Genomic DNA, 13,666 nt, shown 5'->3' on the forward strand with positions numbered 1-13,666 from the left:
ATTAAAACAATGTTTGCTGTGTTATTAACCAGGTTAGAGATCATTATTAAAATAACAAAAGGGAGTAGGGTTTTTTCTCACACAGGGAATAGTAAGTGTGTTACTAAAACAGTGGAACAGAAAACAGAATATCTCTTCAAAGGGAAATTGAAGAATAATGAAAAAAATTTAGCGGGTTTATGTCTCCACGTTCTGCTGAGATTTAAGTACTCGCCCGCAGTATTTTGAGAATTCTCCGGGGCATTTCCAGCATTAAGATCCACTCTGGTGATTTCTTTTTTCCATTCATCTCCTGTACTCTTCCTGCTAAAGTGCATAAACTCGCATGTTCCCACATAATCCATCTGCCAAGATTCTGCCTGTCTTTATTCCTCTGCAGGCTTTTTGTGTCATTCTCATCACTTGTCTTTCCACCTATTCTTGTATAATTGTAAGTTTCACAATAGTACGTAAACCTACCCCATCCAAGTCGTGAACATATATTTCATGGTAAATATTGTGATTCCTGTGGCCCTGCACCTTTCCGTGTGGTAGTCCACTATTTACAGGTTGCTATCCTGAGAATGACACCTTCTCCTGTTACTTATCCCAATGCTTCTTTTGTTGGTCCATCCTCTCCAGGCTAACATAAGACTTTTAGATTAGATTAGATTACTTCAGTGTGGAAACAGGCCCTTCGGCCCAACAAGTCCACACCGACCCGTTGAAGCGCAACCCACCCACACCCCTACATTTACCCCTTACCTAACACTACGGGCAATTTAGCATGGCCAATTCACCTGACCCGCACATCTTTGGACTGTGGGAGGAAACCGGAGTACCCGGAGGAAACCCACGCAGACACGGGGAGAACGTACAAACTCCACACAGTCCGTCGCCTGAGTCGGGAATTGAACCCGGGTCTCAGGCGCTGTGAGGCAGCAGTGCTAACCACTGTGCCACCGTGCCGCCCAGGGATTCTTATTAAGTAGTTCAGCATGTGTATTATTAACCACCTTTTGGAAATCCAAATATATTACATCTACTGGTTCTCCTTTATCTATTCTGCTTGTTACCATCTCAAAAATGCAAATTAATTTGTCAGGCATGATTGTTGATGTGTTGAATAAATTGTGTACTTTTAAATATTCTGTAAGTACTTTTATCATGGGCTCTAATATTCTCCCAGTGACATATTAAACTAACTGGCTATTTAGTGTCTGGTCTTCATTTAACTGGTTTCTATCTCATACAGTTAAAATCTGAAATACATTATGGATCCCAGCTCCTGAAAAATCTGAGTCTTATCAAACCTAAAAGTCATCAAATTAGTGACCCCTCTGAGTCTCACCTTTTTGTGTCAGTGGCTGTTTGCCATGTGCATATTTGTGATATTTCATGATAGAAATCCATCATCATACTCTGTCAATCCTCGTGAAACACATTCTGATTCATCTTTTAAATCTATTCTCACAGAAGTGCTGAAGCTTTAGTTTTAACATTGAGTCATAGAACTGTTATGATGATTGCTTTCACTTGATCTGTTTGTATTCAGTTTCCTTCCTTCTCCCAAGTAATTGTATGGTTTTGGGTAGGTTGGGGAATGTAGGTATTGTGGTGTACGAGGTATCACAGCTGTATGGGACAGCTTGAATGGGCCAGGGTTTATTTTATCCATCATTGTTTGTATGCTGACTCTAAAGTTTGATATATCTTAAACCCAACAGAGTGTGCATGCACAGCATCTCCAACAGTATCAAGGGATTCCTATTGTATCAGTTGAGAAGCAAGTAGTTCTGGTTGGTCAGCAATGAATGGTTTTTAGCAATTTTACCTGAAGTTGAGAGACAGCTCTACCTTCGGGAATCCTTGTTGCCTACACTTATGCAAAGCTAGATGAACTTATTTATGCACAATATCTTTTGAAAGGTATTTAAGTGACTGTCTAAGCTTTAATACTGAACTTGTTTTGCATATTTGCTCAGGGAATGTGGGTGGCACTGGCTAGAACAGCAATTATTGCTGTTCCCTAATTGCCCTGGACTTGGTGGCGATGTGCTGCCTTCGTGAACTGTTGCAGTCCTTGGGATGGAGGGGTACCCAGTGCTGTTAGGGAGAGAATTTCCCAGTTTTGACCCAGCAACACTGATGGAATTGGAATGTTGTTCAAAGTCAGGGTGGTGGTGAGGCTTGGAGGGAAACTGTAGTTAGTCATTTTCCCAAACTGCCCTTATCCTGCTAGATGGTCGAGGTCACAGGTTCGGTTGCAGGAACTTGGTGGGGTACTATGATGCATTCTGTAGGTGATATACCTGGCTACAGTTGTCAAAGAAGGTGGTAGATGGGAAGTTAACCAAATGTGCTGCTTTGTCCTAATGGTATCAGGATGTTTGAGTGTTATTGGAGCTGCGTCCATCCAGGCAAGTGGGGAATATTCCATCACACAAGTCTTGTGCCTTGCAGATGGTGGACAGGCTTTGGAGAAGGATTTGGAGAGACAGGGAATGATTCCTCTGACCTGCCCTTGTAGCCACAGTATTTTGTATGGCTGTTCCAATTCGGTCAATGGTAACCCATTGTTCTGTTTATACTGTTGAATGTCAAGGGCGGATAGTTCATTCTCTTTTGTTGAAGGTAATTGCTGAGCACCAATGTGACATGGATATTACTTGCCACTTATTGCCAAGTCTGAATGTTGTTTAATTTATAGAGTTATGGAGTCATACAGCGTGGAAATAGATCCTTTGGCCCAACTTGTCCATGCTAACCAGGTTTCTTAAACTGAATTAGTTCAGTTTTTCCTGTGTTTGGCCCATATCCATGTACCTGTCCAAATGCTGTAATAATGCTTACCTCTATTACATCCTTGACAACTTGTTCCATTTATGCATAACCCTCTGTGTGAACAAAGTTGCTCTTCAGGTCCTTTTTAAAAATCTTTCCCCTCACTTTAAATGTATGCCCTCTACCCTGGGGAAAAGACCTTGGCTATTCAGCTTAGCTATGCCCCTCATGATTTTGTCAACCTCTGTAGCGTCATCCCTCAACCTCCTGCAATCCAGGGGTTAAAAAAAATCAAGTGTTTCCAGCTTCTTGTTATAATTCAATCCATCAGTCTCAGTAACATTCTGGCATTTTTTTTGCGCCCTTTGCAATTTAATAACATCCTTCCTTTGGCAGGGTGACCGCAATTGTACACAGTACTCCAAATGTGGTCTCATCAATGTCTTGTACAGCCATAACATGACATCCTAACTCCTTTACTGAGTGCTCCGACCGTTGAAATGTGCCAAATGCCGCCTTCCCACACTGTTTATTTGTGACGTCACTTTCGAGGAACCATGTACCGGCACTTCTCGGTGTCTCTGTTTGATAACGTTCCCCATTTAACTTTGCAAGTCCTGCCCTGGTTTGACTTAACCAAAATGCAATGCATTACATTTATCAGCATTAAATTCCATCTGCCATTCCTCAGTCCCTAGCCCAGTTGGTCAAGATCTCTCACATAACCTCCTTCGATGTCCACTATTCCACCAATTTTGGTGTCACCTGCGAACTTACTAACCGTGTCTCCTATATTCTCACCCAAATAAATGATGAAGCAGTGGATCCAGCACTGATCCTTCTGCCCTCGCTGCTGGTCGCAGGCATACAGACTGAACAACACTCCTTCACCACTACCCTTTATCTTTTACCATCAAGCCAATTTTTTATCCAGTTGGCTAGCTCTACTGGATCTCATGGTGGTTTAACCTTACTAAGCAGCCTATAATGCATATCCTGGTCAAAAGCCTTGCTAAAGTCTATATAGATAGTGTGTACTTGTGATGCAGCTGCAATATGCCAACTTCTGTGAACGGCCAAAATTTATTAAGCAAGTACAAGCTTTGGAGGAACCCTTAACACTCTTCGCCAGGCTTGTGAAGCTGTGTCAGGAGATCTCTCTGAACATAGGAACAGTTCTTCCTTTATACATAATCTTTATGTCACAGTCAGTAATGCCCACAAGACAACCCCCAGCCACTTCCCCATAGTCACATGCCACTCAAGACACAATCTGATCGTCTCCAGAAACAATATAATGTAAATCATCCTTAATGGAAGACCTGGTGTACATTGTATTTTTAACTACAGGTTGTGGTCAGAATTCCAACTGCAATGTTCTTCTTGATTCTGAATAGGGGATGATGTAAATGGCTCTGAATGGCAATGTAAATTCACTTTGAATAACTAGGAAATGGCCATGTGAATGACTCTAGATGACAAGAGATGTGAATTCCTTACATTCTACATCTAGGACAGAGACATACCACCCTACCCTAGGGTATTCAATTTCTTGCAGGTCAGCAGAGCAAATTAGCCCCTTAACATTTCATTCTGCTCTGCCTTCATCAATCTTCTTTGTCACCTCTTCAAAAAAGGAGAAAGTGAGGTCTGCAGATGCTAGAGATCAGAGCTTAAAACTGTGTTGCTGGAAAAGTGCAGCAGGTCAGGCAGCATCAAAGGAACAGGAGAATCGACGTTTCGGGCATAAGCCCTTCTTCAGGATTCCTGAAGAAGGGCTTATGCATGAAACATCGATTCTCTTGTTCCTTTGATGCTGCCTGACCTGCTGCACTTTTTCAGCAACACAGTTTTAACATCTTCAAAAAACTCAATCAAGTTTGTCAGACAAGATTTCCCATGCGGAAAGTTATGCTGATAAGTGCAAATCAATCGTTGCCTTTCCAAATGCCTGTAAATCCTGTATCTGAGAATCCCCTCCAACAACTTACCCAGCACTGACATGAGGATCACTGGTCTGTAGTTGCCTGGCTTTTCTTTGCAGCCGCCTTTCTTAAGTATTGGCACACTAGCTTCCCTCCAGTCTTCTGGCACCTCACAGTGACTATTGATGATACAAATATCTCTGCTAGGAGCCCCGCAAGTTCTTTCTTAGCTTCACCACTATGTCCTGGGATACACTTGAACAGGTGGCACAATGGTTAGCACTGCTGCCTTACAGCGCCAGAGACCTGGGTTCGATTCCCGCCTCAGGCGACTGACTGTGTGGACTTTGCACGTTCTCCCCGTGTCTGCGTGGGGTTCCTCCGGGTGCTCCAGTTTCCTCCCACAGTCCAAAGATGTGCGGGTCAGGTGAATTGGCCATGCTAAATTGCCCGTAGTGTTAGATAAGGGGTTAATGTAGGGGTCTGGGTGGGTTGTGCTTCGGCAGGTCGGTGTGGACTTGTTGGGTCGAAGGGCCTGTTTCCACACTGTAAGTAATCTAATCTAATCTAACGTCTCAGGATTTAACTATCTTTCTGCATTTTAAAAACTCCACCATCTCCATTTCTGTAATTTGAACACTTTTCAAGACATCATTATTTATTTCCCTAGCTTCCATGTCTTCCTCTACAGGAAATACTGATGTAAAATATTTGTTTACCATCTCACCCAGCTCCTGTGGGTTCCATATTCAAATGGCCTTCTTGATCGTTAAGGGACTTTATTCACTCCATAGTTACTCTTTTGTCCTAAACATACTTGAAGATCCTCTTTGGATTCTCCTTAACTTTATCTATCCAAGCTATCTCATGTCCCGTTTTTGCTGTCCTAGTTTCTCTCTGAGGTGTACTCCTACACAGCCCCCACCCCACCCCATACCCCTCAAGGGATTCACTTGGTCTGTCTTCTTCTGGACCAGATGCTCAATATCTATAGTCATCCAGTGTTCTCTACTCGTGCTAACCTTTCCCTTCACACTAAAAGGAACATGCTGTCCCTGAATTCTCGTTAGCTCAATTTTGACAGAGTTCCATTTGCTAGATATTCCCTTACCTGCAAACAGCCTCCTCCAGTCAACTTTTGAAAGTTCCTATCTAATACCATCAAATTGGCTTTACTCCAATCTAGAACTTTAACTTGTGGATCGGGCCTATCCTTTTCTATAGCTATTTTAAAACAAACAGAATTGTGTTCACTGGTCCCAAAGTGCTCCCTCATTACCACCTCAGTCACTTGCCCTGCCTTATTTCCCAAGTGAAGGTCAGATTTTGCTCCTCCTCTAGTGGGACTGTGTACATATTGATTGAGAGTTTCTTGAACACAATTAGCAAATTCCTCCCCATCTAAACCCTTAACATGATGGCAGTCCTAGTCTATGTTTGGAAAGTTAAAGTCCCTTACTGTTACAACCTTGTTATTCTTACAACTATCTGCAATCTCCCTACATATTTGCTGCTCAATTTCCTGTTGACTATTGCGGTCCCTAGTGCTTGGATGTGGTGGCTGTGGTGAGTTACTGCACCCAGGACCTAGCATACCTTACAGTAAAGTACCACCCATACTACCTTCCACGCTAGTTCACCTCTGCTATCTGACAGTGGTCTACATCCCATTCCACGCAGATGTGAAGACTGCACTTGGCAAAGTATACAACACTACAGTCTTGAGACAGAATACCCTGCGGCCTTGTTCATTATTAGCATGATTACAACCAGGCCAATCTCAAAAATGTGCTACCAGAATACCATCTACATGTCTCCTGTCCCACCAGAAGTCTAAACATCCTTGACCATTGCTGTACAACCATCAAAGATGCCGACTGCCCTGTCCACATTCTGGAGAGTCAGATCACAATGCTGTGCTCCTCGTCTCAGCTGACAAGCAGAAATTGAAGTGTGAGATTACCTCCTATTACAACGGGATTGTGATCAGATGGACCAATGGGCCGGGGAGTGGCAGATGGAGTTTGATTTAGATAAATGCGAGGTGCTGCATTTTGGAAACACAAATCAGAGCAGGACTTACACACTTAATGGTAAGGTCCTGGGGAGTGTTGCTGAACAAAGAGACCGTGGAGTGCAGGTTCATAGTTCTTGAAAGTGAAGTCGCAGGTAGATAGGATAATGAAGAAGGCAGTTGTTTTTTATTGGTCAGAGTATTGAGTACAGGAGTTGGGAGGTCACGTTGTGGCTTTACAGGACATTGGTCAGGCCACTTTTGGAGTATTGCAAAATATGGTCGCCTTCATATTGGAAGGTTGTTGTGAAACTTGAAAGGGTTCAGAAAAGATTTACAAGGATGTTGCCAGGGTTGGAAGGTTTGAGCTACAGGGAGAGGCTGAACAGGCTTGGGCTGTTTTCCCTGGAGCGTTGGAGGTTGAGGGGTGACCTTAGAGAGGTTTATAAAATCATGGGGGGCATGGATAGGCTAAGTAGACAAGGTCTTTTCCCTGGGGTGGGAGAGCCCAGTTTTAAGCAGGTCTTCTCCTTGAAGTCGATTCCATTTAGCATATTGGTTGTGCAATGCAACACACTGCATCATAATGTGAAGGGTTTCCTAATTTTCACTATTATTGTTCTGAAAATCTTCCGTTCATTCCCCTTACTATATTTAGCTGTATAAGTCAGATATCCAGTCCACTAACTTGTCTCTGATTTATTTTTTCCTGTCATGGCTTGCCAAGTCTGCCAATTAAAAATGTTATTTTCATGTGCGATTGACCTTTCCTGAAGACTTTACCCCGGGCTTCTTTATCCATTTGCCTTATTCTCCCTTTGATGTACTTGGATTTTCTTGACATGTCTTTTGCTGGCATCTTATGCAAAGACTCCTTAAATGTTTTCACATATTGATTATGTAACTGCAAGCATATATAGTGAAACTTCCGGTATTTTCATTAACCTTAGCCTGCTTCGAAGAAAAGTGAGCGATGACCCTGAATAGCCCAAGTGTTTCTAAGCCCTTGTTGTTCTGAATGCTCATGTAGCAGCACAAAATACAGTGACTTATAATTACTTGATATTATTCATCTCCCTTTCTTCCAGTAATCTGAATGGTTTTGATAAAGTGAACTTACTAAATCAAAATAACATTATTCATGGTGGTAATGCACTCTGACATTTATGACACAAAGATCGGTGAAGTTGTGGATTGGATAGAAGGTTGTCAAAGGATGCAGCGGCATGTAGACCAGTTGCAGGTATGGGCGAAGAAATGATGGCATTTAACCTGGGCAAGTGTGACATTCAGGGAAAATCTACAGTTAATGGCAGAGCCCTTAACGGTATTAACATACAGTGGGATCTTGGGGTCCTAGTCCATCCGCCCCTTGAAAGTGGCCAGGCAAATAGATATGCTGGTAAAGAAGGTCCGTGACATGCCTTTATGCTTGCCTGCATTGAATACAAAAGCCAGAAGTGATGTTGCAGTTTTATAAAACTTTGGTTCGGCTGTACTTAAAATATTTAGTTCAGTTCTGGTTGCCATGTTACTTGAAGGATGTGGAGGCTTTGGGAAGTGTGTAGAAGAGGTTCACCAGAATACTGCCTGGATTAGATCATTAGCTCTAACTTTGGACATATTTTCTAAACAGCCTGTTCAGAGATATTGTGAAATATTTAGAACAGATGGGACTTGAACCTATACCCCTGGCTCAGAGACAGAATCACTGTGCCCCAGATGTCCCAGAAGGTGATTGTATGGAATGACCTATCAGGGAGGCATAAGAGCTGATTGGATCAAAAATTCAAGAGGTAGTTGGATAGACTTGAGAGATATTGTCAGTCGCAATTGGATATAACATTCCTTACACATTTGACTAGCCACGTGAAACAGAGGATCATTGCCTCACTCTCTCTCAAAATTCCTCTTTTTCAGTAGTACTCCGGCCTTTGATACATGTCCTTAATTAAAATACATAAGTGACAATGATGCCCGGCTCCTATTTTCTGCTCCTACTCTGCAGTTTGACTAATTGGGATGGAGTGATGATAATTAATCTGGGCTAAAGCCCTTTCATCCCACTAAAATTAACTAATTATCAGATGTACCCCTCTGTTCCAAGCCAGATAGAGTCTGTTGAAATGCTGTATGAATCTTCAGTCCATGGGTCTAACTTGTCCATGCTGACCAGGTTTCCCAACTTGAACTAGTCCCGTTTCTTGGCATTTGGTCCATATCTATCTGAGCCTTTTCTATCTATGTACCTGGAGAAAGTGAGGTCTGCAGATGCTGGAGATCAGAGCTGAAAATGTGTTGCTGGAAAAGCGCAGCATCCAAGGAACAGGAAATTCGACGTTTCGGGCATGAGCCCTTCATCAGGAATGAGGAAAGTGTGTCCAGCAAGCTAAGATAAAAGGTAGGGAGGAGGGGCGATGGAGATGTGATAGGTGGAAGGAGGTCAAGGTGGCCGGGTTGGGGTGGGGGCGGAGAGGTCAGGAAGAAGATTGCAGGTTAGGAAGGCAGTGCTGAGTTCGAGGGATTCGACCGAGACAAGGTAGGGGGAGGGGAAATGAGGAAACTGGAGAAATCTGAGTTCATCCCTTGTGGTTGGAGGGTTCCCAGGCGGAAGATGAGGCGCTCTTCCTCCAACCGTCGTGTTGTTATGGTCTGACGATGGAGGAGTCCAAGGACCTGCATGTCCTTGGTGGAGGGGGAGGGGGAGTTAAAGTGTTGAGCCACGAGGTGGTTGGGTTGGTTGGTCCGGGTGTCTGTCTGTGAGAGTGTTGTCCTGAGCTGGGGTAGGTCTAATTGCTGTCTGTGAGTGTTGTCCTGAGCTGGTGTCTGTGAGAGTGTTGTCTATGTACCTGTCCAAATATCTTTTAAAAGTTGTAACAATACCTGCATCTACCACTTCCTCTGGCAGTTCATTCTATATGTGCACCACTCTCTGTGTGAAACAGTTGCCCTTCAGGTCCTTCCCTTTTAAATCTTTCCCCCCTCACCTTAAACCTATACTGTCTAGTTTTAGACTCCCCTACCCTGGGAAAACACCCTTGCTTTTCACCTTATTTATCTCTCTAACTGTTTTATAAATGTCAATAAGGTCACCCCTCAACCTTTTAATGCTCCAGGTAAAAAAATGTTTCAGCCTATCCAGCCTCTCCTTATAACTTAAACCCTCCAGTACCAGTCGCATCACTTCTGTATCCTTTCCAATTTAATAATATCCTTCTTATTCTTTTGGTTTTCTGAAAAGTACCGCTCATTATCATTTTACTGTTTGTGGAGGCTTGATGTGCCCAAATTGATTGCCACATTTACTGTGTTATTAGTGGTTCACATCGGTTTTTATCGTGTTGAATGGTTATTCAAAGTGTAGAATCTGTACAAATCATCATATAGAATCTGTGCTTTGCAGTTCCCCAGACATTAAAAGTGCCCTTGGTCATGACTGGTGGAAGGAATCAACCAGTGATGAGGAAAAATCTGGCAACTGACTGGGTGAATGAGGCACCAGCACCTGAGGATGCTGCAAATACAGTGATGCAAAATGTCTGGATTTTCTGTACCTTATGACACTTCAAGCTTTGCCAGTTACAATCAGATAAGAGAGTTATTGATGAGCAGTTAGACTGAAAAGGAGGCAGTGACATCTCAACTGGCCTGTCAACATTGACCCATATAGTTGGGTCATTTCATCTCGTCTCATGGAAATAAACATTGGGGAAAAGCTGTGTGATGATGCTATAATGCCATAGGGTCATAAGACATAGGTGCAGAAGCAGGCCATTCAATCTATTGAGTGTGCTCTGCCACCCAATGAAATCATGGCTAATCTCATAATCATCAATTCCACTTTCCTGCCTTTTCCACGCAACTCTTGACTGCCTTACTGATTAAAAATCTGTCTGTCTCGGTCTTGAATATACTAAATGACCCAATCTTAATAGCTCTCTGTGGTAAAGAATTTTGCAAATACACTACCCTCTCAGGGAAGAAACTCATTCCTCATTTTTGTCTTTAAAGGGTGACTACTTATTCTGAGATTTTGCCCTCTGGACCCAGACTCTCCCACAAGAAAAAGAAAAATCGCTGCATCTAACCTGTCAAGTCCCCCTAAGAACCTTGTAACTTTCATGGTCACCTCGCATTCTTCTAAACTCCAATGAGTCAGTACCACCAATCTTTTTAACCTCTCCTCATCAGACAGTCCTTCCAAACTTAGTATCAGCCTTTTGACCCTTCTCTGGGCTATGTCCAATGCCAATATATCTGTGCTTAGATAAGAGGATCGAAACAGTGGGCTCATTAGTGCCTTGTATAGTTTGAGGAAGGCTATTTTTATTTTATATTCCATTCACTTTGAAATAAAGGCCAGTATTCTATTTTCCTTCCCTATTCCTGTTTAATTGTATGTTAGCCTTTTGTGAACTATATATGAGGACTGTCAAGTCCCCTGTATTGTAAACTTTCTCCATTTAAATAATATTCATTTCTTTTATACTTCATGCCAAAGTACACAACCTCACATTTTCCCACATGATATTCCATTTGACCCCCCACCAAGCGTTTTGCCCAATCACTTAACCTGCCCCTATCCCTCTGCAGACTCATTGTCATCCTTGCTACTTGCCTTTCAACCTATTTTTGTCATCTGCGGGCTTGGTTAGAATACATTCACTTCCCTTAACCAAGTCATCAATATATATTGTTAATAATCGTGGCCCAGCCACTGTCCCTGTGGTGCTCTACTAGTTACAGGTTGCCACCCTGAAATTCCCCACCTACTCTTTCTTTTAGTTACCCAGTCGTCTACCTATGCTAATATAGTACTTCCAAATCCATGGATTGCTGTCTATTTATGTTTTGCTAAATGCTTTGCTATTACAAGCTTTATAATAGAGCAGGAGAATCGACGTTTTGGGCATAAGCCCTTCATCAGGAATTCCTCTCATCGACTCTCCTGATCCTCAGATGCTGCCTGACCTATTGTGTTTTTCCAGCACCACACTCTCGACTCTGATCTCCAGCATCTGCAGCCTTCACTTTCTCCAAGTTTTGTAGCAGTCAGTAACATCTTCCTGAAAGCAGATAGAAATCAAACTGACCAATACTTATTCAAAGTTTGGGAGAAGATTTGTAGCTCGGGTGATCGTTGTTGTGGTTCTGTTCGCCGAGCTGGGAGATTTTGTTGCAAACGTTTCGTCCCCTTTCTAGGTGACATCCTCAGTGCCTGGGAGCCTCCTGTGAAACGCTTCCGTCATGTTTTCTTCGGCATTTATAGTGGCTTGTCTCTGCCGCTTCCGGTTGTCAGTTGCTGTCCGCTGCAGTGGCCGGTATATTGGACCTGGACATCGACCTGGACCCAATATACCGGCCACTGCAGCGGACAGCAACTGACAACCGGAAGCGGCAGAGACAAGCCACTATAAATGCCGAAGAAAACATGACGGAAGCGCTTCACAGGAGGCCCCCAAGCACTGAGGATGTCACCTAGAAAGGGGACGAAATGTTTGCAACAAAAACTCCCAGCTCGGCGAACAGAACCACAACAACGACCAATATTTATCTTGTTTTTTTGTCTCCTCTTTAAATAAAGTTATTACATTGGCAGTTTGTAATCCTGAGACTTTTCAAAATCTAAGAATTTTTGGCAGACTACCACCAATGCTATCTCTGTAGGTGGAACTTCCAAATTTATAATATGAATTCCATCATTTCCGTGGATTACCACCTTGCTGCACAGGAGATGCTTGAGTCTTTGGTTGATCCTGAGAGTGATGCCACCAGGAGTTCTCAACACTAAGGTCGCATAGAACATGTAACAGTACTGCGCAGAACAGGCCCTTTGGCCCTCGATGTTGCGCTGACGTGAACTAATCTAAGTGCATCTCCCTACACTATCCCATCATTGTCCTTATGCTCATCCAAGGTCTGTTTAAATGCCCCTAATGTGCCTGAGTTAACTACACTGGCAGGCAGGGCATTCCATGCCCTTACCACTCTGAGTAAAGAGCCTGTCTCTGACATCTGTCTTAAATCTATCATCCCTCAATTTGCAGCTATGCCCCCTCGTACAAGCAGATGTAATCATCCGAGGAAAAAGACTCTCACTGATCATCTTGTATGTCTCTATTCTCTCCAATGAGAACAGACCCAGGTCCCTCAGCCTTTCCTCATAAGACCTTCCCTCTAGACCAGGCAACATCCTGGTAAATCTCCTCTGCACCTTTTCCAGGGCTTCCACATCCTTCCTGTAATGGGGTGACCAGAACTGTACACAATACTCCAAGTGTGGCTGCACTAGTATTTTGTACAGTTGCAGCATGATATCACCGCTCCAAAACACAATCCCTCTACTAATAAAACCTAACACACCGTATGCTTTCTTAACAGCATTATCAACCGGGTGGCAACTTTTAGGGATCTCTGTACATGGACTCCAAGATCCCTCTGCACATCCACACTACCAAGAATCTTTCCACTGACACAGTATTCTGCCTTGCTGTTATTCTTTCCAAAGTGAATCATCTCACATTTATCTGCATTGAACTCCATTTGCCAACTCTTAGCCCGATTCTGCAGTTGATCCAAATCTCCCTGCAACCTGTAACATTCTTCCACACTGTCCACTACTCCACCGACTTTAGAGTCATCTGCAAACTTATTAACCCATCCAACTATGCCTGTGTCCAAGTCATTTATAAAAATGACAAACAGCAGTGGTCCCAAAACAGATCCTTGTGGCACTGGACTCCAGGCTGAATATTTTCTATCGACCACCACAGAAAGCCAATCTCTAATCCAAACTGCTAAGTCACCCTCAATCTCATGTCCCTGCATTTTCTCCAAATGCCTATCATGTGGAACCTTATCAAAGGCTTTACTGAAGTCCATGTACACCACGTCACCTGCCCTACCCTCATCCACATGCTTGGTCACCTTCTCAAAAACCTCAATGAGGTTTGTGAGACACGAC

The 13,666-nt window shown here is 43.2% G+C and overlaps 1 protein-coding gene across 1 annotated transcript in view; it reads left to right on the forward strand.

Annotated features, from left to right (window-relative positions):
• The window catches only part of map3k2 (mitogen-activated protein kinase kinase kinase 2), a 120,845-nt gene that overhangs the window by 12,866 nt on the left and 94,313 nt on the right, over positions 1–13,666 (forward strand). The window lies entirely within an intron of this gene.

This window comes from Hemiscyllium ocellatum, chromosome 7 (assembly GCF_020745735.1).
Source record: "Hemiscyllium ocellatum isolate sHemOce1 chromosome 7, sHemOce1.pat.X.cur, whole genome shotgun sequence".
Taxonomy (NCBI): Eukaryota; Metazoa; Chordata; class Chondrichthyes; order Orectolobiformes; family Hemiscylliidae; genus Hemiscyllium; species Hemiscyllium ocellatum.